The sequence below is a fragment of the Rhipicephalus microplus genome, chromosome 1 (assembly GCF_043290135.1).
Source record: "Rhipicephalus microplus isolate Deutch F79 chromosome 1, USDA_Rmic, whole genome shotgun sequence".
NCBI classification, from domain to species: domain Eukaryota; kingdom Metazoa; phylum Arthropoda; class Arachnida; order Ixodida; family Ixodidae; genus Rhipicephalus; species Rhipicephalus microplus.
The window spans coordinates 151,133,904-151,161,403 of record NC_134700.1 but is presented as its reverse complement, the minus strand read 5'-3'; the positions used below and the strand labels follow the sequence as shown (position 1 = coordinate 151,161,403).

Here is a 27,500-nt window from a genome sequence, read left to right as displayed (position 1 = left end):
AGTGCCCGTAATGACAGGGAAGGTAGATCAAACAACTGGGTAGCTCGCGATGTTCTTTGTAAACCGCCTAACTCCGCTAGCCTGTTTCTCATACCTGAAATATTGTTTTTGTCCGTAATATAATTTTCTGCAGCAAGTCCAGTTCCAGCAAACGAATCTGTACAATGAACTGCTTAAAAGCAGTAAGCATTTTCCGAAAATAGTAGGGCCCTTAATCATATTGCACTAACCCTCCACCTTGCCCCCCCCCCCCCCCAAGCCTGTATATCCGGCTAGAAGAAAAGCAAAGGGGTGCAACAAGGAACAAACGAAGTTTTTACAGGTCAGATTTTATTGCAAACAGCATCCAAACAGGATCCGGTCTTAATTTCTTCAAACAGTCCTGCCATCTTTGCTGGGAGCTTGTGTCCACGCAGTGGGCCTACAACAAAACAATAAGGCGAGAAGTCATACACTGCGCCGACCATATACGGAGTCCACACACACTTTCTCTACAAGCAATAAATAAAAACCGAGTTCACAATATCAAATCATCTATGTGGCTGTTTTAAAGCAAACTGACCACAAAAATCACGATTCAGCACCAATCTCCCATACGGAAAATTTGAGGTATTGGCCAACAGCCGACTTTCTTAGTGCACATATACTCCACCGTTCAAAACCGCCAGACAAACAGAAGGGCGGACTGACATGAACAGTAAATCTGTAGCATTCTATATTATTAAAGCCAACTCCTTTTTGCTATTTTTGAGCGATTTTCGGTGTGATTCTGCGTGTATTTTAAGGGAAGAACGAATACCCCATGCCAAGTCGCACAAAATTTAGTTTTGGTGCAACTGTGCAAGACTACAAGAGTCTACAGGGAACGTGTTCGCCGGCTCGTCTGTCTACCTCTCCGAATGTCCTTCCTCAGCGACCAAAGTGAAAGTGCAGGAACGCGAAAATGTGCCAGCAAAGGAAGATACGAACGCGAGCGTCTGTTGGTGGTTTACGGGCCCGGCGTTTCCCGTGACGAATGGGGTGACGGCTTCGGAAACCGATGAAACGCTGATAGCGAATGCATGCAGGACAACACGTTCGACTATTCATATCATTGATTGTTGAACCCCGCTTCGACTACGAGGATAAACAAACATACTCAAATTTATCAGCTTTCGCTTGCAAAACCCGGCGTAGCTGAACGAGACCTCATTCATTTTTTCGCTGTGAAAGTTGTCGTGTTTACTTTGCTCAAACTACCTTTCATCACGTGAAGAATTTGATTATTTTACGAAATATGCAGCGGTATACTCAATCCACTCGCAATACAACGGGTACTCACCTCAAAAACACGGGGAGAAGTAGTCGGCTCCAAGCAATCTCGTTTCACTTGTGTTATCCAGCGTTTCCGTCACCTAGAGCAAGTCGAGAGGTGCGACAGTCTTCAGTTGGTTTTGCATTGTGGCACGCAGTACCCTGGTATTTACACTTCAAAGTTATTGTAAATGCGCCTAGCGTGAGGATGGTGTCGTAGCGGAAGGTACGTCTACGGTGTAGTCAAACGCAACTCATACTGCAACTTGCACACCCGCGCCAACATTCAGCTGGTGCAGTGCGGCGGAGCAGGAACGCCTGGCCGCAAGAACTAACATGGCGCTTGTTGCCATGGAAAACGAGGCTGGCAATATTGTGTTTTAACAGGTGGTGGAAAGTGGTGGGTCGAAGGCTGACACCACCCTAAAACACGGAGACGCGTGCACATGAAGGCTCCCTAAAGTTTCGTAAGGTCCCTAGATGAAACAAGTTTCCAAAGTAGCGACACCCTCCCTTTCCCTCCTCGCTTATTTGCCAGAAGCGCCCCCTAGAAGGTTTAAAACTTTCATCAAAAAGCGAATGTTTTGGTTCTGTTGCTACGGTGAATAGATGTAAACGAAACAAAATGGAACAAAATAAGACGTAGAATAAACAGTTACCTTTATGAACATAAACGGCGCAACACAAGAGCAAGCGGGATGGGCGTTACTCAACCGGCAACGTTGGGCAGTTCTATACTTTACACCACTAGCCATGGCGTCTCGCGTAGTACAATTTAGTTCCACGGCCGCGGTATTTCGTCCAGTTCTAACTAGTCCACTTCTCCGATTGTGTTTTGTTTGTGCTGTGACACAGTGAACGTGCTTCTTGCTGGATCCTGTAAGTGGTCACAGGGCGTGACGTTGTGACTATTAATTACAACCGGCTTGTGCACACGCAACAAAAAAAACTACGACCAGACTGATACGAACACTCGTCCAGCAGCACTGCGATGACGTTTTTTTTAAATGTGACCATTTGGACAATCGTGATGCCAAGTGATTCTGATGCGGTGCTGGGAACTTCCTGAAAAGTGAGAGTTCTAGTGGTGAGGTGTCTCGAAGCAGCGCGTTTCGGCTCAAGCGGGAACTGGTCAAGAGTGAAATGTTTCTGAAGGTGCGTTGATTACAACCTACAGCTGCTCTGTATACGTGCATACCCACATGTATTTGTACCAACTGGCATGCACTAGACACGCATTAGACGCGCGCCTGACGTTTCAATAAAAACCGACAAGTTAACTCGCTTCGCAGATCCGCGTCGACATACGTTGACGGAGTTGCACGAAAGCATTCGCGTGAAATGGTTCATAGTTGCACTTCATAGTGTGCTTCATCTCGGAAAGCACGAGGTAAGTTGAAGAGAGCGAAACCATTTCCTGTTGTTTACGGCAACGCAGCATTGCTGAAAAACGCAGATGTTGCATTGAACGAGCATGGCGAAACAATCTTGGTCGACTTAGCGCACACCGAAACGCTACTCCTCTTCAGTTTATGTTCTGGCTACGATTTTGTCTTTGGTCACGGCGAGAATCCGGCTGGAGCCATATGCGCATGCGTATTCGTTTTGAACCTTTTGCATAATAATAAATAACACCACCAGCCATTTGCAAGATCACGTGCAAGTAATTCACCAATTCCAGACGCGGATGGCAGAGAAAAAGAGGAGTAATCGAGAGAGTGAGGAGGACGGCTCGAGAACAATGAGTGACGCTACTTGTTTCATCTAGGGACCTTAAAGTTTCATAGAGTGTCACGCCACCCTGAGGCCACCAGTGGAATTTTTTCAAAGAGTATAAGTCGGTGGAGCGGCGGCGCTCCTGGATGCATTAACTTTGTGTTGTTCGAGTCGTCATAGCGGCCACGAAATGCCTAAATTTAAAGGCTCAAAAGGAATCGCATGTGCTGCTTGCTGCAGTGTACAAACAGAGTATCGACGACAGTCAACCTCAATTTCTTCCTTAGAGATGAAGCGAGAAAAAAGGAATGAATAGTGAAGTTGAGAATTGGCAAGTCGGTCACATCACTGATAAAAGTGTGCAGCACGCACTTTATCAGCACCGACTACTTCTGCAGAAACGTGGGTAAGAAAACGAGAATGTCTGATTTTTGCTTGCGCCAAGGCCCGGTTTATGGTCGCCGCTATATCTCGCCTCGTGAGAACGCATATGTTTACATCTTGGGCTGCACCCTGTATGCCATCACTAGGTCAACCTGCACAGTTGTAGACAGTGCAGCGGAGATGATCCACTTAGGCCATCCCATATGCTTTAGAAAGAGGTAACTGTTTGTGAAAGACGCACTCAGCGTCTTGTGAAAGCCGCCGAGTGCAAAGACGTAACTGTTTGTGAAATAACGAGAAAGTCATACTGTTTGTGAAAAACGCATTTAGCGTCTTGTGAAAGACGCGCTCTGATACTCTCTGTGGGTGCTGTATTGAATCACCCACTGCGCCCCCTATAGGTGACGAAACTTGCGAATAGCATACAATGCACAATGCGTGTCTTCGTAACGGCCAAAGATGTAACTTACTTTTTTATGGGATCGCTCTGTATCCTCGGTGTTGTTACAACTTAGAAGTGCGGCAGCTTGGGCTAGTTGGTATGGCATGACGATAGTTATAGCGCGTGAACAAAACGACGACACAGAGACAAGAAGGGCACGAAAGACACGAGCGCTCGTGTCTTTCGTGTCCTTCTTGTCTCTGTGTCGTCGTTTTGTTCACGTGCTATAACTATCGTCATCGTTGTTACAACGCCACGAATGCAGCACTGAAATAACGTTTCGAGAATGCGGATTTGTTAGAATAGCACTTTTTGAAATGATGCTGTTTGTAGCTTCCTCATATGATACTATTCCAAATCGCTTGTCAGGAGACAGACACATCTTGCTGAACCATTATAGGAGATACAATGATTACTGGAACACAACTTTCAGACAAGTGTGGGTGAAATTTTTTCAAGAAAATATAAGAAATTCGGGTGTATCTGCCTATGGAACAACTTGCAACATGTGCGTAGTCATTTCTTTAAAATTTATTAACGACTACGCAAAATTGTAGTGACCTAATGTTCCTCGTGCGTTGAATGGATGGTAGATTTACTGCGCCAACAGTATACCACACATAACACATTCTTAATCTTTGTTGTAAATGTGTGGAATGGTGAAATAAACTTATTCTTAGATGAAGTCTCCTGAGGTGAAATGGTCTTGGCATATTGTGGTAAAGGCGATAAACACAAGGCACTATAGTGGATATCCAGCCACTTACTTCTTCGTATTCTCGTGCCTGTTTCTATGAGTTGACATGTCAAATTGGTGCGGCATGACATAATGGTATGTCGAACATAAATGATTGGTGAGAAAACGAATATCATGTCACGCATGGTATGCAAGACATGATATGCATGAAATCGTCATGGTGCTCCCGTGGCCACTGCGTTAACTTGACATATAACAAAATAGTCATGGCAAGAAGTGTGTGCATGACGATTAAACAACAGGTTACGACATGTATATTACGTAATGTGCATCGTGAATGCCATGGCACGTTCAGAGTGCTCTCATGGCCGTTTTATTAAATTCGTTTACGTATATTCGAAATAGATATGGCCCGATTACGTGTGTCCTCCGCTGCTATACTGGTGTTAACATGCTCAGTTTCTTATCCGAGAATCACGGGTTTGATCCCGGACACAGTATTAGCATTTTCATGTAAGCGAAACACTCCAGGCCCGTGTATTTGACGATGTCACTACGCGTTGAAGAAAACCAGATGGCCGAAATAGATGCAGTGTTATAATTATAGCCAAGATCTCCGTTGCAGCTTTGCGAATGCGGCTCTGTCGATTTTGCAGAGCTCTGTGTGGACAGGCTGATTTCAGTAACTTTAGAGTCGCCTAGCTATGCAGCACAGAGTGGCGAACGATGTGCCACGTCACTAGACTTGCCATTCTATAAAAGAAGTTCAGGAGTGTCCATCCCTTTTACTTGCAAAGAAGGTCTCGTTCTTATGCATGACTCCCCGCAGTTTTCCTGGCCACATACTTCAGCTTAACTAGATGTTCAAAAGCAGCGTTGGCCACAGTAGAACCAAGAGTAAGAGCACTGAGGTTTTCTTTTTTCTACCGAAATGTGCCAGTTATTTTCTGCTGGAAGCAGAGGACAAATGTCAGTCGTGGATATCTGGGCTTGAATTTCGGCGTTGTCATCCTCGACTCCGCCAGCAAGACGTCGGAACTGAGACGTGGTTGCGAAAAGGCGAAACGTTCTGTTTTCCAGGTTACAGAACAGAATCAAATGCGCGGGTTTCACGTTCACGTGGGGGAGGTGTTGCTTTGTTCATTAAAGATAACATAGCCTATCGCACAATTGAAACGGCCACATATAGTTGCAATGACATTGAATCCCTTTTTATTCGCCTTGAGTATGACGTCATTATCGGTGTAATTTATTGCCCTCCGAGAAGTAGTATCACAGGCTTTCTTGAATAATTGGAAGCAATTTTCTGCGTTTTGTCGGTGCACCAAAATACAACAGTGATTATAGTAGGTGACATGAACATAAACACAAACGTTGGAGAGAGTGATTACGGCTATTTGTTGCAATCTTACAACTACCATAACTTAACTACGGCACCAACGCGTATAACTGAGGTATCGACGTCTTTAATCAACCACGCACTAACAAGTCTGGACACGGGGGTCACCGGAGGAGTTTACTTAGAGCCAATCTCTGATCACCTACCTATATATCTGTTTTATATTCCCTTACGAGCACCATGACAACAAAAAGTAACATCGTAACCAAAATAGATTGCAGGATATTACGCCAAGAAATTCGTGGCAATAAATACAAAGAAATACAAAATGAGGACATATACATCGAAACTGATAACCTAATCAAATACCTACAAAACGCTATAGAAGGGAGTAATCGCAAGGTAAAGAAAAGCCGCCATGAAAAACCTATGTGCCCTTGGATAACTGAAAAGATACTTCAAACACCCAAAGCCAAAAATACTGGCACGACAAATGGCGCCATAACAAAGACAATCCCTACTACTAACAGATATTTAAAGCTTAGCAGAATAAGTCTGTCGCTATGATTCGATCACGCAGAAGGCAGTATTATACTCAACTAATTGGACAGACCGCTGGCAACACGAAAAAACTGTGGGAAATTATAAACGAAATCATAGGTAAACAACGTAAGCGAACGGTGCTTCCCAAAACCATTGTCGAAGACGTTGGAAAATTTCAACGCATATTTCACAGGTATTGGTCTATCACTGGCCAAAAAATTTCATGAATCGAACAAAATTTCTATATCACAGAGCCCTCTGCCCAACACCTTCGTTATGTATAACATTGAGCCTGAAGACGTGATATCAGCAATTAATAAAATGTCTACCTTTAAAGCTTCTGGACTGCACGGCATTCCTATTCGTATGATCAAAGAAAATATAGATGTATTAGGAGCAGTATTATGCCACTTATTCAATCACTACGTCAGCTGCTCCAGATATTCATCTCAGCTGAAGATTGCTAAGGTTGTCCCTATCTACAAAGACGGAGACCGCAATGACCCTTCTAATGACAGGTCAATATCCTTGCTCAGTACCATTAATATATATTTGAAAAAATTCTGATCTTCCGGTTCCACAAATTCATTCAAAAATATCAGGTTATGTGGCCGCAGCAACATGGTTTCCACCGAAATCACTCTACTTCATCAGCAGTGTTAACGCTAACTCAAAAAAATCAATGTATCATTGCAAAGTAGTATACTTGTGTGTGTCATATTTTTCGACCTGAAAAAACCTTCTATACGGTTGATCACAACATACTTTTACATAAGCAAAATCATTATGGTTATCACGGTAGCCCATTAGATCTTCTCACTAGCTACCTTCATGAGCGAGTGCAGGTAGCTAGAATGAACGATATTACGTCATTACCAAAGTATATGCGCACTGGAGTCCCTCAAGAATCCGTCCTAGGGCTACTTTTATTTTCATTATATATTAATGACCTCCCACAAATTTTAGACACTAGTGAAGTTATTATATACACCGATGACACTTGTATTGTTATAACAGCGGACAACATTCAAGATCTGCAAACTAAAGCAAACAAATAGTTAAATAAAGCAAGTGAATGGTTCGTGAAGAACAAACTTACTATAAACGTGAAAAAAACTAAATACGTAGTGTTTCGATCACGCAACAATATCATGCCTTCTATTTCACTAGATTTGCGAATAAACAAACTTCAACTTGACGAAGCCAGCTCATCTGAATATCTTGGCGCAATATTTGATAAAAATCTGCACTGGCAAGAGCAAATAAACACAGTTTGTACAAAGCTCTCCTCGGGATGCTACGCACTTTCACAAGCACGTCATCATCTTGATACCAATACTATGCGTACTTTATATTTTTCACTCATACACAGCCACATCTCATACTGCAATGAATCATGGAGTACGACATATAAAACGTTTCTTGAGCCTGTTCGCGAACTTCAAAAACGAGCCCTGTGAATAATCACCCAATCTTGCTACAATTACCTGTGTCCGATTACGTGTGTCATAAACAAAGTATGCCTTTGTTTATGAAAATGAATATTTTGCCTTTTGATAAGGTACACGAATTAAAAATTGCCACGTGTGTTTTCAATGTTGTCAAAAACAACCTGCCTTTTCATGTTTTTTTATTTTGCACTTCCTCTCGTGTAACCAGAAATCAAAAATATGAAAATTTCAATCTTCCTCCAACGAACAATACTTACGGACAACGTTTGCTGCAGTTTTCAGGGCCAAAAATTTGAAAGAAACTACCAGCAGAAATAAAACAGTCGAATTAATTTTAATCAGTTCTCAAGAAATACTTACTTACACAGAACAAAGTTTATCAATGAAAACGATTACGATGTCATTTGTGTGTGTGTGTGTGTGTGTGTGTGTGTGTGTGTATGTATGCATGTGTGTCTGCCAGAAACTTGTGAAATCGTTTAAAAATACCATTGTCACCCGATGATTGGGTTTTTGTTTTCGGTATTAGCCATGCATATTTTAACCTTCATAATAATGCAACAATCTGCTTTGTTTACTTGTATTTTCGTAAGTTAGAACTGTTAAAAATAATCGTGCATTTACCGAAAGTTTCGTTCTTCTTTTGTTTCACTCGTGCAAATTAAGGATGCACGATAACTATCTGTATGCGTGTGATATATCTTTTTTGTACATGGAACCCTTAGCTGTTTATTTTTTTGAACCCCCAACTAACCTACGGCTATGGGTCCAACTAGTCGTGATGTTTCTGTATGTTTCACAGTTTGTAAATGAAGAATTGAATGGAACTGCACGAGCGGACTGTCCTCCTCGGGTGATAGCATCGGGTCAGTCGAGTTGACCGATGCGCGTTCGTCAACCACTTCCCTCTTCTGAAGGCGATGTCCCGCGCTGAGCCTGATGGCGACACAGCAGGCTACCACGGCAAGTGCGAATACCAGCCAGGTCATGTTGTGGTGGAAAGACTGGTCGGAGGTGATGCTCATCCACTGAGAAGTCATAGCTTCGCCTAGCAGAATTTGGGTCGGGGCAGTCCCCTGATATCCCGCTTCTCGGTGGCGCGTGGGCTTGGTCATAGCCCCACTTGTGTAGAAGCAGAGAGGTCGTGGGCGAACATGACTCTGAGAGTTGGGCACTAGAGGACTTAGTACGGCTCTTTGTGTACCACACACACAAAGGGTACGCACGGAGGACATTGTATTCAGAGCTGGAGCCGAGAGGCTGCTGCGCAGGAGGGTGGAAATTTGGCGATGGCCGTACATGCTGGTAGACGATGCGAGGCTGTGGATATGTTTTCACGCATCTCGTTTATCTCTTTTTGCCGCTTCTATGCAGAACTTCTAAGGCATTTCAAGGTGTTTAACTCCACCACGTAGTAGTAGTAGTAGTAGTAGTAGTAGTAGTAGTAGTAGTAGTAGTAGTAGTAGTAGTAGTAGTAGCAGTGGTAGTATTAGTAGTAGTATTAGTTGTTGTGGTAGTATTTGTAGTAGTCTCTTGAAATTGTGGTACACATTGTCACTTATGGCAGTGACAACAGAAACGCACCTCCGTCTACCTGTTTGATCTTTATGATGATGTTCCTGCGATGATTGGTACCTACCAACTCAGGAAGATTGGTCGAGAGTCTGGTGCATCATACAGTCTGAAAATGTGAAAGTTGTAGTCGAGCTCACGCTGTCTATTAGAATGAAGTGATTTATTAAGAGTAGTGCGGTTTTCGTTCGGTGGGGTAGAGCCAGCAGGAGTAGGGAAGGAAGGGAAGGAAGGAAGGGAAGGAAGGAAGGGAAGGAAGGAAAGGAAAGGAAGGAATGAAGGAATAAAGGAAGGAAGAAAGGAAGGAAGGAAGGAAGGAAAGAAGTAAGGAAGGAAGGAAGTTAAGCTAATGAGAAAAAGGGCAAAAACTCAATATGAGAAATGTTATCAGAGCGGTATGGGGTCACTTTGTTCTCTTCAACTTCTACTTCGCTGCCCTAACACGTGTGCTGTTGAATGCGATAAGTATGACGGACATCTGTGTTTTGTGACTGAAAGTGACGTAACTTTGCGTATTAACTAATCAAATAATCACGTTACCAAAGCAACGCAACATCACTTAACATGTAGTGACGTCCCTAAAACTCCGTAACAGCATAGACGGGACAAAAGGTAAAGTATTATCGCATAACTAGTCGCGTGACTTAAATTATGTAACGTCATGTAACTACTCACGTAACTCACACCATGCAATCAAGCAAGATCACGCAACATCTAGTAGCGCGGCAAAAAATCACGTAACATATATATAACATAGTCACATGATTTAAATCAAGCACAATCGCGTATGGTGACTAGCCACGGCACATGTTCTCTCTATAAACATCGTATAATGAAGGAATTATGACAGCAGGCAACAACAAGCATCATCACAAAGAAGAGGCACCATGAGTTCGGCGCTCAAGCACCACAATCTTCTTTATCCTGTGGCTATCACCAATCTTCCGCCTGTCTGTTGAACTCGCCCAATAAACCTCCTTACAAACGTAACAATTTGGCCCATGACATGTAATCACCAAGAACCACGTGACTGCTCATAAGGTGAATAAAATCACATCACGTAACAGCTATTTCAAATGCGAATGCATTTCATTGTAGAGATATGTCAGGCGTCTATCGGAATCCGTCCACCCCCTCTCCCAGATGCATTCGCTTTTCTTCACGATTCCCTTTAGGAGGGGGGGAGGACATTGTTTTTTTTTTGAAATGGGGTATTGAACAAGCAGGAGTTCACTCAGTGAACTAAAGATTTATTTAGCGCAAGGGCTAACTGAATGCAAGCCTGCGATCCCAGCGCGTCTTCTACTTTCTGTACCCGAGCTCCGTGTCCACTCCTCTCGTTACAATCACCCCCGGGTGACGAGGGAGCCATCCTGGCGACCTAAGGACAGGTGTACACAGAAGGGTCATGGTATGGCTTGAGCCGAGAGACGTGTACGATTTCTTGTCCTCGACGGCGCTTGTCCATAGAAGCGTCCAGCGGCTCGACAAGGTAGTTGACAGGGGATGTTTGGCGTACAACTTGACAGGGACCATGGTACCTGGACGAAAGCTTGTGGGAGAATCTCGGAGGAGTAGAAGGAATCCATAGCCACACCGGTGAGTCAGGAGCAGAGCTCATAGGCGTCGTTGACGCGTCGTGGCGATGTTTTTGGCGCGTCGGGTCGTGTGACGTGAACGCACGGGCAAGCCTCCGACCTTCAGCGTGTGCTGCTGCTCGAGATACGGTAGTCATCTCTGAAGGGTCCGGTCGATAAGGAAGAATAGTATCCATTGTTGATGATGGCTAGCGCCCATAAAGAAGGAAGAAAGGCGAAAATCTAGTGGTGCTTTGCTTTGCAGTGTTGTACGCATATGTCACAAAAGGCAGTATGCTATCCCAATTTGACTGGTCGGATGAAGCGTACATGGCCAGCATATCTCCAAGTGTACGATTAAACGCTCTGTCATCCCATTAATTTGCGGTTGATAGGCTGTGGTAGTGTGGTGTATGATGCGACACTCGCTCAACAACGTTTTAATGGCATCGGAGAGAAAAACACGGCCGCGGTCGCTTAGTAACTCCCGATGTGCTCCATGCCTTAAAACCATGTTTTGCAGTATAAAACATGCAACGTCTTTTGCGGTAGCAGAAGGTAACGCAGCTGTTACAGCGTACAGCGTTAGATGGTCGATAGCGGCAAAGACCCAGTGGTTGCTGCTCAAAGTATAGAGAAGCGAACCGTAAAGGCCGATTCCGACAAGGTCGAAAGCTCGTGTTGGACATGGCAACGGCTGCAAGGGACCGGTGGTATGTTAAGCGGGCATCTAGCGTTGCTGGCACGTAATGCAAGACCTTACGTAACGGCGAACGAAACAGTACAAACCGCGCCAGTAGTACCACAGTTGCAAGCGAGTGTATGTTTTTAACACACCGGCGGGCCCACATTGCGGATCGTCGTGGAATGTGGCGCAGATGTCAGAGCGGAGATGTCGGGAAATGACGAGCAACCACTTACGGCCGATCGAGCTGTAGTTTCGGCGGTAAAGCAGGTTATCCCGATTAGCGAAGTGTCCTGCTTGACAGCGAAGCGTCCTGGAAACCGGACCGGGCGTCCGGTTTGAGAGAAAGTCCAAAAGGGAAGAAATCCAAGCGTCTTTGCGTTGCTCAGAAGGCATGTACTAAATGCTGATGGCCAAGGAAGCACTGGTGGAGATAGGCGAGCAGACAGGCTCTGAAGCCAACGGCGAGCGTGACAAGGCATCGGCGTCGGAATGCTTCCGGCCAGAACGGTAGATAACATGGATATCGAATTCCTCTAACCGCAATGCACAACGAGCGAGCCGACCATTCGGATCTTTTAGTGAAGATGACCAGCAAAGCGCATGGTGGTCTGTCACAATATCAAACGGACATCCGTATAAATAAGGCCGAAATTTCCCAGTTGCCCAAATAATGGCGAGGCACCCCTTTTCACTGACACTGTAATTATTCTCGGCTTTACTGAGGGTGCGGCTGGCATAGGTGACGACGTAATCGTCAAAGCCATCCCTGCGTTGGTATGGCCCCTAGCCCGACACCACTAGCACCCGTATGAAGCTCCGTTGGAGCAGACGGATCGAAATGTGGAAGTATGGGAAGCGTAGTGAGGAGCCGTTGGAGTTCCTGAAATGCATCATCACACGCCTGCGACCACGCTGACAAATCAGAACTTCCAGCGAGAAGATCTGTCAAGGGGGCGATAATGGAGGTGAAATTGCGGACGTAGCGCCAGAAGTACGAACATAGGCCGATGAAGCTTCGGAGCTCTTTTATGGTGGGTGGTTTTGGGAACGCCACAACTGCATTAGGTTTTGTAGGGTCCGGAAAAATGCCGCCCTTAAAAAACACATGACCGAGGATTACAAGCTTGCAAGCGCCGAAGTGGCATTTTTTTCCAAGTTAAGTTGAAGTCCCACCATGGAAAGGCACGTAAGAACTTGCTCGAGGTGGCTGAGGTGGGTCGCAAAGTCGCTTGAAAATACCACAATGTCGTCCAAATAACAGAGGCACGTTTTCCATTTCAGACCTCGCAGGTGGTATCCGTCATCCTTTCGAAAGTGGCAGGCGCATTGCAGAGGCCAAAGGGCATCACGGTGAATTCATATAGTCCATCCGGTGTTGCAAAGCTGTCTTCGGGCGGTCACCCTCTGCCATGGGCACCTGCCAGTAGCCGGAGCGTAAATCTAACGAAGGAAAGAACTCTGCTCCTTGTAGGCGGTCCAAAGCATCGTCGATGCGAGGCAGAGGGTACACATCTTTGCACGTCATCTTGTTCAGCCGGCGGTAGTCAACGCAAAACCGGATGGATCCGTCTTTCTTCTTGACGAGAACAACCGGGGAAGCCCAGGGACTGTTGGAGGGCACGATGATGCCACGTTTCAACATGTCGTTCATTTGTTCGTCGATAGCACGGCGTTCAGCAGTTGACACATGGTATGGACGCTGTCTTAGCGGGGCTTGTTTACCGGTGTCAATACGGTGAGCTACCGCAGAGGTACGGCCTAAGCTTGACTGGTCACGATCGAATGACGAGCGAAAACGAAGTAGAAGACCTAAATCTTTTGGCGCTGAGTTGGTGCGAGCTCAGAGTCGATGGCATGCGAGAAGACGTCCAGAACATCATTAGGCGAGTTGGTAGAAGTGACAGCACAAATTGGGAGCGAAACCGTAGAATCGGGTATATTATCCGGAAGAGTGCACTCGTAAAGCTCGTAGCTTCCCAGGCATTCTCCCCGTAGTAGGGATGACGGGCTGTCAAAGAGATTGCACACATAAATGGCAGCGTGACCGTTGCGAAAAACGATGAAGGCTAACGTAATAATGAAATTTCAATGGCACGCAGATGTGACCGATGGCATGAACAACACAGGCGATTTCGAAGGAGATGCACACGACAGAAGGAGAACAACAGCTGAGAAAGGCGCAATGTCAACGTCAGAAGCAGCAAGCATTCTACACGAAGCGCCATCGTCGGGGTCATAGCACGGCACAGATAATGCGAGTTCGGAACGAGCACAGTGCCGCAATTTGACGAAAGAAAGACCCATCCAAGAATAACGTCATGCGAAGAACGGAATAAAACTACAGATGCAACGACGTACATCGCACCTTGAATGACTACTCGTGCAGTGCACAAAGATGAAAGGCTGAACATGGTGGGACGTAGCTGTCGGTAAAGATAATTCGGTAAGTTTAGTGGTCACTTTCCTGAAATTTCGGCACAGTTTCTCGCTGATTACAGAGACGGCAGCTCCAATGTCAACAATGCCGTGCACGTTAATGCCATCAATATAAAGTTAGATTTCATTCGGGGGACCGCAATTAGGTCTTGAAATTTTCGCTGTCAAAGCAGTGCTTGCCTCCGGAACTGTGCCCATCAGTTTTCCCCTCGCGGTGGGCTGTTGCGACGTAACATTGGAGAAATAGATCTGCGACGAGGAGAAGGCGAACAGCTTGAGCCGGATCGTCGGCGACCGGGACGTACGTCTAGAGGCGGATCGGCAGGAACGGGATATCGCAGCTGAGTGGGCATGTAGTGTGAGGCCCCGGCAATGTCATGAGAAGGGAAGCTGCGACGGCGGCAGTGACGAGCTATGCGGCCTGGGATGTCACATGAAAAACATATTGGCCGATTATCCGGAGTACGCCATTGACTGACGGTAGGGGCACTTTTCGCTGATTAAATACCGTAAATGGTAGTGCAGGCGGCGGCATCATATAAACGTTTCCAGTTGTTTCGTATACAGCCGGAGACGGGACGGTCAACGAGCGGGCAGGTGGCGTCGACGAATAAACGTGGTGAGTTGCTTCGTAGATAGCCGGAGGCAATGGAGCACGTGACCGAGCAACAGCGGCTGCATATGTTAGTAGCGCGGAAACAGATGGTGGCGCCTGAGCTGGCGACAATGCTTCGGCAACTTGCGATTCAATGACCTGGCCAAGCGAAGGTGCCATCGGTTCGGTAGTTCTGGTGATTATACCTAGCTGCCGGGCGACCTCCTCGCGTATGAATTGCTTTATGTGTGGCAATAACGCAGAGTGGTCGGCAGTGTCATGGCAATAGTCGAAGGATGAGAGGTCCGCGGTGTTTTGAGCAGCGCAACGTGCTGAAGCGCGTTGCCTATGCAGCTCATCATAGCTTTGGCAGAGCTGAATCACCTCGGCGACTGTCTGGAAACTCTTCGCTGCAAGAACTTAGAATAGACCGTCGTCGATTTCTTTCATGATGTTTTTTTATCTTGCCTGTCTCCTCCAGAGTCGGGTTGACGAGCTGGCAGAGGAAGAGCACATCTTTGATGTAGCTCGTGAAAGTCTCATCTGTTCTCTGTACTCTGCCACGCAAGCGCAGTTAATCACGAAGGTAGTGGACAGCAGGATGGCCCAAGACTTCCGAGAGAGTTTTGGCCAATTCCGACCAGGTACTGAAATCACGTTGATGATTCCTGTACAATAGTTTCACCACGTCGGTCAGGTAGAAACTCATATTTGTGAGCTTATCGGCTGCGTTCCACTTATTGTACACGCTCACCAGTTCATACTCGGCAATCCAGTTGTCCACATCTTGGTTCTCTGTGTCACCAAATATAGGGGGGGGGGGGGGGGGGGTCGCACTGCCGGAGAGCGCCAGCGCAGAAGACAGGTATGGGTACGAGATCCGGACTTGCGGCCTGAGACGGTCCGGGATCAGTCACTGCAGGAAGTGGTTGGAGTGTACGGCTGCGAACTGACAGGGTGAAGACCAAATGTATCCCAGCACTTCCACCACTTCAAACGAGCGTTGAACAAGCAGGAGTTCACTCGGCGAACAAAAGGTTTATTTAGCGCAAGGGCTAACTAAATGCAAGCCTGCTTTGTTTGTTTTTGTTTGTTTGTTTGTTTGTTTGTTTGTTTGTTTGTTTGTTTGTTTGTTTGTTTGTAGCCTAGAATCCATGGCTCATACCTACTCTGGGGGATTGGCCGAGAGAACATATAGTCTCATATGGACAATAACTGCACTATTGCTTAAAACAAAAAAAAGGAGGGAAGTTGTAGAATGAAGACAGTATATTGAAAAAAGAAAGAAACCCAAGATTCAGATAGTGAGAAAAAGAAAATCAACAAGAAAGTAGACACTAAAAGCTACACCTCGATTTTGGAAGCCAACCAATTAGCTGGTTTTGCCAAGCCCGATTAATTTGGTATGTCACGAATATACCTAGATTTGAAAAGTATTTCTCGACCCGCTTTGTTTTAGTATCTGCTAACATGGGCTTTATGTTGAAAAACGTTTAGAGACTTGAATAAAATTAGACACCGCATCGAATGCATCTCTGTGGCAATTCCCCGATACAGAAGCACCAAAATTTAGAAAATTTTTTTGTGGTTAAATTTAAACTTATCTTCGCAAATAGAATATCTAGAAGTCTTTGCCTAATTACTGCCTAGTTCCGACATGAGCCAAAATAATGTTCAATACTTTCTGATTCTTCGCAAAACGAACAAAGGGGGGAAAGTGTCAGACCAGCTCTGTGTAAAAAAAAAACTTAATGGGGGGACACGGCACCGGAATCCGGAGATGATAGTTTTAGGTTTTTTTGCCGGACTTTGCAGGGCTTTCCATGGAAATTTGAGGTGCTGATAATCTGTCCATTGTGTGATATTTCCAAAACTATCTGTAAAAATAGCGAATTTCCTATATCTAGCCACTGATGAGTATTCTAACTCGAGAAGTACTGAAATTACTGATCCATCAAGTAATGCTCGTGCCAAAGCATCTGCCAATTCATTTAAATGTAATCCGCAGTGACCTGGGACCCACACGTATTTCAGGAGTTTTAAATGCGGTGGTGTTAATGGGTGGAACGCTGCTAGGGCACGAGATTGTTCTGAGGTTGTCAGAGCTGCACACACCAAAGTGAGTCTGTTAGGATGATTGCACTGGTCATGATCGTAGGAATTTTTCGAAGAGCTAAAATAATAGCTACTAGCTCGGCTTCAAATATAGAAATGAAAACTGGAAGCCTCACTGAAAAAGACCAACCGAGGAAATCAGACGCAATTCCTACGCCTGCCTTTTCATTGTTGACAGAAGCATCTGTAGCTAGTACATTGATTGTTTCTGCATGTACCAAGTAATCTTTTAATGTAGTGGTCAAAAATCTAAGAGATTGCAACTTGGCTTGTAGGGGGAAGATTTCGTCGTACTTTATTCTAATGTTGAGGGTTGAGGAATTAGTTTCAATTACCGTGCAAATGTCTACATTTATGCAATACAGTTTCTTTTTAACAAAACTTACCTGAGGGGTATGAAATCGAGGCGAATGTGCAGAAAAGAAGGAGTCAGGGTCGCTGATAAATGCGTACTCTGACCTTCGTGTCGGTAAACAGTAGAACTTTAAGAAGGCTTGAACCGGTGAAATGCCGAATCGAAAGAGGGGTGTTGGCAATCGCGCTTCTTGGTAGGATACATTATTCGCCACGAACCTGGGAAGTCCCAGGCATATTCACAGGGCTTCTCGCTCTAACATTACTAGCGGTTACTTTTATAACCAGTGGCCCCCGAGAATAATACACACATAAATTTCAATAATGGTCGCACATACATCTTATATATCATTACCATCGTGTGTCTGCGCAGTGCGTATTTTCTGTTGCTTAACCTGCGTAATAGACCTAACGCCCGTTGTGCCTTTGCTGTTACATATTCTATGTGTGGGCTCCAATTTAGCTTTTCATTATACATAATTCCTAAGTACTTGACTGAATCTACTTGTGCAATAGGTTACCATTTATATAATACAAAAATTGAAACTGTATCTGCTATAGGAAATACCAAGAGCGTACTTTTACTGATGTTCAAATATAATGAAATGGATTGCAACCAAATTTCTAGAGTATTAATATATCTTTGCAATTTTTTATGTAGTGAGTAAATGTCGCTCTCTGCAGCGAAGAACGCGATATCATATGCATAAATGTAGACACTGACATCCTGAACAATTGGAAGAGAGCTCATCAGTATATTGAATAATGCTGGAGATAGGACGGCCACTTGGGGAACACCATCTTTCTGTTTGAATTTATGTGAACAACAGCCATCCTTCATGCAGTACGATTCTCTTGATTTTAAAATTATGCTATCCACTCAGTAATATAATGAGGAAACTTTAGGTTCTGCAAGGTGTTCAGTTGAACAGAGTGCTCGACCCTATCATACGCTTTTGCTATGTCGAGAGTTACTAATGCGGCGTACTGTTTCCGTTTACGAGCAAGCTGTGTTCGACACTCTAAATCCACACGGGCGCACCAAATTGAGCATTACTGCGAAAACCAATTTGGTTTGGTTTTAATATGAACTTATTTGTCATCCAGGAGTTTATTCGTCCATTTGGGACCCTCTCTATGAGTTTCACCATGTTAGAAGTCAGCGAGATGGGTCTGATATTTTTTATGGTAAAACCTAATCCTTGCTTTTTAACAATGGGATTACCTTAGCTATTTTACAATCATACGGTATCCAGACATTCTTTAAAGAGTAGTTTATAAGATTGAGGACGTCACCGGGGATAGCTTGAAAAAAATTTTAATCATAGGACCTGTGATTCCATCTGGACCAAGAGCAGACGAGGGTAGATCTCGAAATACTTTTGATGCTTCCGACAGCGTTGCATTTTCTAAGTCAGTGCTTATGCTAGACTTTTGCCCGTTGAAGCCATAGTCGAAGAAAATTTAATTTCTAGACCTCTGCCAATTGACTCTAAAGAGTTCTTCGTTTCTCCCAATGATAGTTTTTCATAATCACTATTTACTGTATACGGAAGGATTTTGCGAGATCGCATATATTGCAATAAAGCTTTCTTATTTTTAGGTTTCGAGAGAAAATCAAAATGTCTTTTATCATATTCTTTTTTAGCTTGGGCCACCGTGTGTTTAAATACAGCGGCAAAAAATTTGTAATCAGACCAGTTCTTAGGGGACTCATTATGTATTAGCTTCTTCCAAGCTGCCTGTCATCGTCTGTGATCTCGTGAACAGTTGGAATTCCACCAGGGGCTATAGAGTACTCTCTTTGCCGAGTGAACAGCAAATTTAGCATTTTTGTATGCTCTTTTAATTACTGCGCTCAATTTCATAGTTTTAGTGTCATCTCCATTCTGAGAGGAAGAGTCTAAAGCAGTTTTTAGGTCGTGTTGAAATTTTGGATAATTTATTTAGGTCCGGGCATGGGAGCATGGTGGTTTGACGGGGCAAGCGATCTCGATATTATTGGAAACTGGTCACTGTTGGAGGCGCAATCAAGGGCTGTCCACGGTGTTCTAGCAATGGTCAAACTTACAAAGCTTAAATCTAAGGCGGAGCGAGAATGACCTCGAATAAATGTGGGAGTTCTAGAGTTAAGGCACAATAAGTCTTTGCTACCGACCAGTCCCACAACCGTTGTCCACACTGATCTGTTCTAAAACCCCAGCATGTATGGTGAGAATTGATGTCGCCAACTATAACTTTTTTTCTTTACAGCCTCAACTAGCTGCCATATCTAACAATCCCGTGTCTTGAACGCCTACAGAAAAGTAGGCGTTTATTAGCGAGAAAGGCAAGTATCCTGGCAAGGTAATATCTAAACAAATATTTCGCATTCAGAAGACATACATTTGTAAGAGTTTTTCACTTATAAACTAATTTTATAGTTTATAAAGAACACTAGACCTCCGCCTTTGGATGAACGGTCTAGACAAAAGATTTGGAAGTGTGGTTGGTGAAACAAGGGATGTGTGGAAAGCCAAGTTTCCTGTTGTGCAATAACAGCCGGATCGAATTTGGAAGACAGGTATAAGAGATCTGTTATGGCTGAGTGGAGAGATGGGCAATTCCAATGTATAATTTTAAGAGACCCTATAATTTCGTTAAATTTGTTTCGGCAGTTACCTTATCTAAAATACTTTCTTTTAGAAAATTGGATTTGAAAGGTTGTCTTTCTGGTATTTTTGCTTTTTACATGTTTCGGCGAGCCAGGTTTTTTCGACACAGGAGATCTAGAACGCTTTAGGCATTTGAGATTTATTTCCATATCTTGTGTGTCCTGAGAAACTTTCTGTGCACTCTCACTTTGCCTCTGAATGCCTTCTCCAGAGGGTTCTGCAGACTTTGCATCTGGTGGAGTTATCTCAGATTCTGCCTCACTTGTCTGGTGTGCAGACTCATCGTTTTGTACAGCCGGACTTATATCTATCTGTGCTCCACAGACTTGTGCGATTTGGTTATTTATAATATGCGACAGCAACTCAAACAGGCTGGTAGCAAGGCGTTGCATAGCCTTATCGACAGCCTTCTCGATCATGTCCGTAATAGATAGGGGAAATGATGCTTCCATTGCTATGTTATGGCGGGCAGCTGCTCATCCGTACCCTTGAGTTCTGGCCTGAATTTAAGCAATGGCATCCTTTCGGGAGCGTCGGTTTCTGTCTACAATTTCAAGAATTTGGATTTCACGTGCCATGGCTGAACAATTTGGGTTATCAGCACAGTGTGCTTCATGGAAAAGACAGCAATTTTCTTAATTACTTTTACAGTCGTTTAAGTTGTACATCTCACCACAAATTCTTCATCAAGGTACTGGCCTGCATCCTTTCACTGTGTGCCCATAACGCCAACACATAACACCCTGTAGGGGACGAGGTTATTAGCGGCTCCAGTCTGTATATTAAAGGCCACGCATTGACTTCGGTTGGGTGATTCAACCCGGCAAATGTAGTAATCACAGACTCCGTTGGGACCTTGTTCTTGTCCACAACTCGACTACATCTATAGATCGCTATCACACCTGCTTCTGAAAACAAATCTAATATCGCAGTTGGAGTCAAGTTGACATCGACACCCCGAACGAGGCCTTTGACACAAGCTAGATGAGGTGGAATGAATGCGCTCACCGGTTTGGTAGCGAATACCGAACATTTTAGTAGGTCTGGAACACAGATTTGATCAGACGAGAAGCAGAGAATGCCACCCTTGCCGAACTGCTTGACCTCTGTGATGCTTTGGTAGTGAGTTGTAGCGGGTCTCAACTCTGTCTGAATCATTTTTGTATTCTTCATTCGTATGATACCATCGTTGCTTGGGACTAATGCAACAGGAACGGAAGAGATGCCATTGCGTCAAAACAAGTCAACTGACAATTCCCGCGAAGGAAGAGAAGCAGACCAGAGGAAAGCCCCTAGTCCAGGTGAGGAAAACGGCATCTGTCTGGTCTTACTATCTGAAAACACACTCGCTAATCGACTTGGACACTTTAGAAAAGCTTATAAAAATAATAAACACAGTCAATCACAGCTACTAAATTCTTGGCAAAACCCTCAGAGCAGGCAAACGTCAGAGCAGCACACGGCCTGCGATGCAAGCGCGTGTTCTTCTTTCTCTACCTGAGCTCCTTGTCCACTGCTCTCGTTACAGTTTTTTATTTATCAATCAAATTGAATCAATCAAATCAAAATACTTGCAGCGCCCGAAGGCACTATTACTGGGAGAATACACAAGGTAACCTATTCTCACATTGCAAAAAGAATAACATTGAAAACAAAATTAACATGAGTTAAGATTTTACATCGCATTCTTGTCATTGCTCCTTGTGTATGTCTTCTTTTGCACCGTTTATTGTCCAAGGAGCCCTGATAGGGTTGAAAATTTGTTGATAAAGGGAGAATTGTATAGTAAGCAATGATAAGACATACTTCATAAATCTGGTTAAAGCCGCGAACACCATAATTGAAAGGATAGCAACAACAGGGCCTGCAAAGGAAGTTTTCGTGTAAGTGCGCAAAACTTCATTGAATGCTATTGCTTTGTCTCTCGGAACGAAAAGCAACAGCAGCTTTTGCAAGTAATGCATTTGGAACAACATTCTCAGAGTATGCGACTAACAGAATTTGTGTGAGCGGAACACATTCATAATAAATGTGTTACTCTTTAGACACTGAAGTTACAGAGACAGAAAGCTTACGCAGGGTAAAAGACGAATATGAAGTCGGCCTGAAATACGGCAAAAACGAAAAATCAATCTAGCGGGGTGGAAGAAATATTAACAGTGTCATTTGCCTCCCACCGCAAAGCATCAGATGCTACCACAACAGCCAAGCTACTTTCATTCAGATGATTTGGAAAATGCATTTAAATGCATGTCAAGAAACTATAACTTCGCGTTATTGGTTAAAAAGTCGCCACATGATATGGCCAAAATACTCGGCCTCTTTCTGATTGAAATCACATAATTAGGCTGTAGTTTGAATGGGTTCAATAGCTGCTGTGTGAACATGAGCTGTGGGGTGTGATACCGATGCCCCGAGACATTAAAAACGGTCTCGTTGTCTGATAAATATGCTAGGGTCACGTCTAAGTGGTGATTAAAACAGCCTTAAGAGAGCTTTAGGTGCTAATTATTTCAATGTAGTTTTCAAAAGAAAACGAGTAGGGATTATTTACACAAAACTACACTTGCTGAAATTTTGTTAATCCGAGGTACCAGTGAATTGATTGGCGTACAAGTAAAACCAGCAGACGTCATTTCAATGCTGGAACTATCTTACAGTGACGATGTTCTGATGGTTAAATTAGTGTGATTATTTTGCTGCTATCCCACGCATGCGCTGTGCCATAACATTAAAAAATACAAGGTGGTCTTTAAGCGGTTACTCGACTAACCGAAACGTTTTAGCATTCGTTGCTATTTTATTGTCACCTGGCGATCCAAAGCGTTTGACACAGAAGCTTATGATAGGGCTTGAGGCGGAAAAATTACGCCACGCCTATGTCGACGTGTACTATGTGATAGAGAAACTGACTTGATACACAATTAGCTGGAAAACTTTGCGCCAAGGCGCGGTAAGGGTCTTCGTACCTTGGAACGAGCTTCGAGCAGAGTTCTGGAGCTTCTAATGGGACAGATAGCCATACAAGAGAGCCCCAAATAATTTCTTGTAATACAAAAAGGTTACCACTTTTCATTTACCATTTCGTTTCTATCGCTAGCAAGCCTTGCATTATAGTTTTTGCGGTATCTCGCTAATAAGCAAAGGGCCAACATTATGGTCCCTCCGTTCCCCGCAACGTACATCCGCAGCACAACGTGAACAGGTGGAAGGCCAGGGGTGAAGCACTGCTCAAGAATGTTCGTGCAAAGCCGGAGTCTGCATGCTTTGTAGACGCGGCGCAATATGGTTGAACAGCCTATTTCTCGGTCGTTGCAGTTGACTCCAAAGGTTGTGTTAGTGACTTCGCGTCTATTAGGAACACCATTCCCGCTAAAGCAGAACAGGAAGCCACAGCTCTCACTCTCCTTGACGACTCGCGGCAACACATCTATACATACTCACGAGCGTCCGTGCAAGCCTTTGCATCTGGTTTGGTATCGGCTGAAGTAGTTCGCATCTTAGGTCATAGCGATATTTCTGAACACGCCATAATTTGGTGTGTTCCTGCGGGACATTCAGACCTGCGGGACATTCAGACCTGCGGGACAAGCCTGCGGGACATTCAGACTGCAACCTAATGGTCTTTCGGAATGTTTTCCTCACTTTCAACGAGATGACCAAACATTATCAGCTGGACAGAAGGATCTTCCGCCTTCCTCATATGCAACTTTGTAGGGCCCAGGTGTCTAACCTCCGTATACTTCAAACCAGGTCGTACCCCAGTTTTTGTTCCTACAGTCATATTATTGAAAGCATTGATCCAACATGCCCAAATTGTGGCACTGTATCTACGTTAGACCACATGCTCTGGCAGTGCCCCTCATCACGCGATTTTCGGCACATGACCGAAGAGGAATGGAGCTCGGCGCTCAGGAGCTCAGAGCTTACACATCAACTCTGGGCTGTCCAGTGGGCCCACGGCGCGGCGGTGAGGCTCAGCCTACCCGTTCCAACGTGGGCGTGGCCTCCTGCTCTACCTGCTTGAGGTAGTGTTCCTCAGAACCTCAATAAAGTTCTGTCTGTCTGTCTGTCTGTCTGTCTGTCCGTCCGTCCGTCCGTCCGTCCGTCCGTCCGTCCGTCTGCCTGCCTGTCTGTCTGTCTGTCTGTCTGTCTGTCTGTCTGTCTGTCTGTCTGTCTGTCTGTCTGTCTGTCTGTCTGTCTGTCTGTCTGTCTGTCTGTCTGTCTCAGATTAGCGCAGTTCACCTACGTGAAATTTTAATCTACAAGGATTATACCACAAAACTAAACAAATTGGCGCAGCACGACTCTCTTCAATCACATTATTTGATTTAGAGAACCAGCACGGCATACCCTCAATGACCAACACTGACACTCTGCTTAAACAGCTGCGGATTAATAAGTTATTCGCACTGGAGCACGATACTGAATTGAAGTCGAACACACATGAAGTAGATAAGCGTTTATATTGATTTCTGGATAGGGAGCACGTGTCTACTCCAAGCAGAGTCATTCTGAGCTGAGCATATTGGAATTCACTGCGTAGAATAAAGGCCGGTTCAAGAACAACTACGGTTTACCGGTCTTCGTCCGTCTCTGTGAATGAGATCGCTGCGCTGTCACCCCTCTCTAGGGCATTTGCTGTCGTCGTAGTCATTGTCGTGGGTCCCTTCGAGAGCTCGTCGTGTACCAGGCTCGTGGTAGTGACCTTCGAGCGCCGCGGTTGGCGCTGCCACGTAGCCTGACGAGTTGCCCTGGTTTTAGCGAGTTTGGCCGACCGGTCCTCCTCTCGGCTCGCTTTGTAAAAGAATATAAGGACGGCGAGCGCTATGCCAATGAACAGCCCAATGCATATGCACGCAAGCCATGCCTCAAGCGAGCGGTTAGGATGGCCGTGTTCCAGCAGTACGCTGTCCGAGAGGAAGGCCGCTCCGACCGGCCCACCCGCCACTGGGACACCAGATGTGGCAGATGGAGCAGCAGTTGCGGGAAAAGGCGTGGCGACATGTGCTGCGTCGATGCAGACTTCTTGCATTTCGGCGGGTGGCGTCACCCCGTCCCGGCCGTAAGGAACTGCGAACTTATCTACTCGTTGCATTGTCGTTAATATAGTGGTGACGACGACAATGACAATGATAGTGATGGGCTTTTAAGAGCAAACCGGGCTAGTACCCACAATGAAGCGAAAATTAAAATCTCTGACGCTTGAGCCTGGCATTCTGTTTGGATGAGACAGGTCATTTAAAATAATAATTTAGAGATTTTTTTTCTCAAATCAATACAAAAGAAGGTTACGAAGTATTCGGACCATTAGCCTCTGTGGCTAGTTTCTGGTCCAATCGAATACATGAATATTTTTTATGTCAGGAGCAGAGGAGCAAATGATATGAATATGAATCTTTATACAAGTTCAACGATTCAGTAGTTTGAAATATTTTATATGTACAATAAAATGCACATGCTAATAAATACAAAATGCTGCAAAATCCTATGTGCACAAGTAAATAAGATTAACTAACATGACATACACGTAAAAAATTGGTCCCGAATCTGCATGTGACCCCGAATCAGCGACGGGCAGGTGCCACCCCCATGTCGTCGTAGCTAAGCGTTGGAAACACTTACTTTTTGAGCATCGCGTTGCACTGTCGGCGCAGCGCGATAAACGCTACAGTCCTTAAAGTTACTTGTGCGTGTCTCTTCTAGTATAAAGGCACACATATAAAACATCGACGTGCTGTTATGGCGCCTCAGATATGAGCAATAGTTGCTTTTTAATTGACACTCGCGCAGCTATAAACTCTGAACCTTGAGCAATATTTGTGAGCGCTGCGGATGGGGTTGGCCGTTTAGGGCCGTTTGGGGTATCGTTAAGCGCGGACAAAGAGACAAATGTATAGACAGACAGACTAAACACTTACCATCGAAGGTCACCAAGAAAGACTATCGCCTTTAAAGAGTACAAAAGACGGGGCACCTGAAAAGAATGGGCCAAAATTTTTGCATAAAGCTGCGTTAAAGAATAAATAACTGCTGAACTTGCATCAGAACAACGAAAAAAACATGACAGAGAGAAGAATGTTCCAGGTGAGACATAAGAAAATATATGGACGCGAGCTTCACTGTGGTTAAGAACGCGACTGTTTGACAAAATGTATTTTGCAAGTCAAGTTCACTTTGCGGGCAAGTTTAACCTCAATCGGTATAGTGTTCCAGATTTTAGCACCAATGAACTGAATTAACCATTCGCCATATACATTCCTACAAGTGAGGAAGTTAGAGTTGCCATTGCCTGCATGCCTTGTGTTACGGGTTGGTGCAAAAAACGTACATGAAGTGGAAAGTTCATGTTAATGATTGAATTTATGAAAATTGTGATTTTATAGTTTCGCTGAGACGTGAAGGGCAGTATCTGAGTAGAGGTAAACAGATCCAAGCGAAATGCTCACTAAAGTGCGTATAACTGTCTGTTTAGATAGCAGGGCTAAAGTGAAAGTACGACAAACGATCCACGGCTGTCCGGGTTAGTGCATTCCTTGGTTTATTCTCAGCGCCAATGTCATATGGAACATCTTGTGTTGTATGCCATCTCATGGATCATCATCACTTAGGGGTGTACGTTTTCTGTTTGTTTATTTGTGCAGAGTGCCTCGAAATTACAGTCGAGAACCTGTAGCAAATATATGGCTTATTCCGTGGAAACTCGATCCTGTACAAGTTTGAAATCCTGTTGAGAAGCCTCTGCATTGAATAATAGCACCTGAAATAATCCTAATCTTTCAAATATTGATTATAATTATTACTATAATCACGACCGCTCTATGTCACCGTTTCATTTGGTCCGCCAAATGGGCCTCTCCACCTGTGAGAGTGATAGTTCCCCTCTATTGAGTTTTAGAGACTCCGCCGACTGCCCTGGTTACCCCGTGTCCAGGCAGGGGATCGAAGACTTCGTCTTTCAGAAGAGCTGCTGTTGGAGAGAACCGGACTCAAGTTCCAAAGAGGACGACAAGAGCGTTAATTACATTTGTACCGATTGAAAATTGTTTCCAGATCTCTTCTCTCAGGCATCGGCTTGCGTTTTTATCCGCCTCAAAGTCCACACACACACACACACACACACACACACACACACACACACACACACACACACACACACACACACACACACACACACACACACACACTTGTAATATGCTCGCGAAGTCGTCCCTTCGCAGAAAACTTGCCTTCAGCATACTGGATGCGACGAGTGCCTCTTCTCGGAGCTCGATGACCACCCGTGGTGTCGACTGGGGGCCGCAGGCCCACTTGGCTCCTTACACCAGAGCATGAGTCTGGGCAGCTGGCGCAGATCCGTGCGCAGACATACTGTCAGCCTGTGACACACAGCCGCAGTCCGAGAACCCACTCCCACATATTTGGACGCTCGGTGTCGTGGCCGTCATTAGGGAACGGAGGCTTGAAGAGTCACATTTCAGCTCCACACCAGTGACAATGTTGTGCTTCTGAGCCGTGTTAGACCCCTCGCACGAAACTCCAGAGCGCGACTTCGCGCTTTTTTTCTTGCTGCAAGGTGTATGGGGCTGCTCGCTTTGTTCGGCTCCGGCGCCCCGCAGCGAAGGGAGGCACGTCCATCTTAAC

At 44.9% G+C, this 27,500-nt stretch overlaps 1 long non-coding RNA gene across 1 annotated transcript; it reads right to left on the bottom strand.

Moving 5' to 3' along the window:
- Positions 1–313: 313 nt before the first annotated feature.
- On the bottom strand, positions 314–25,834 carry LOC142768863 (uncharacterized). Its single transcript, XR_012885509.1, has 3 exons — positions 25,778–25,834; positions 1,322–1,394; positions 314–421 (listed from the first exon to the last, which is right to left on the bottom strand). It is a non-coding gene; the product is annotated as an uncharacterized LOC142768863 (long non-coding RNA).
- Between the last annotated feature and the right edge of the window lie 1,666 nt (positions 25,835–27,500).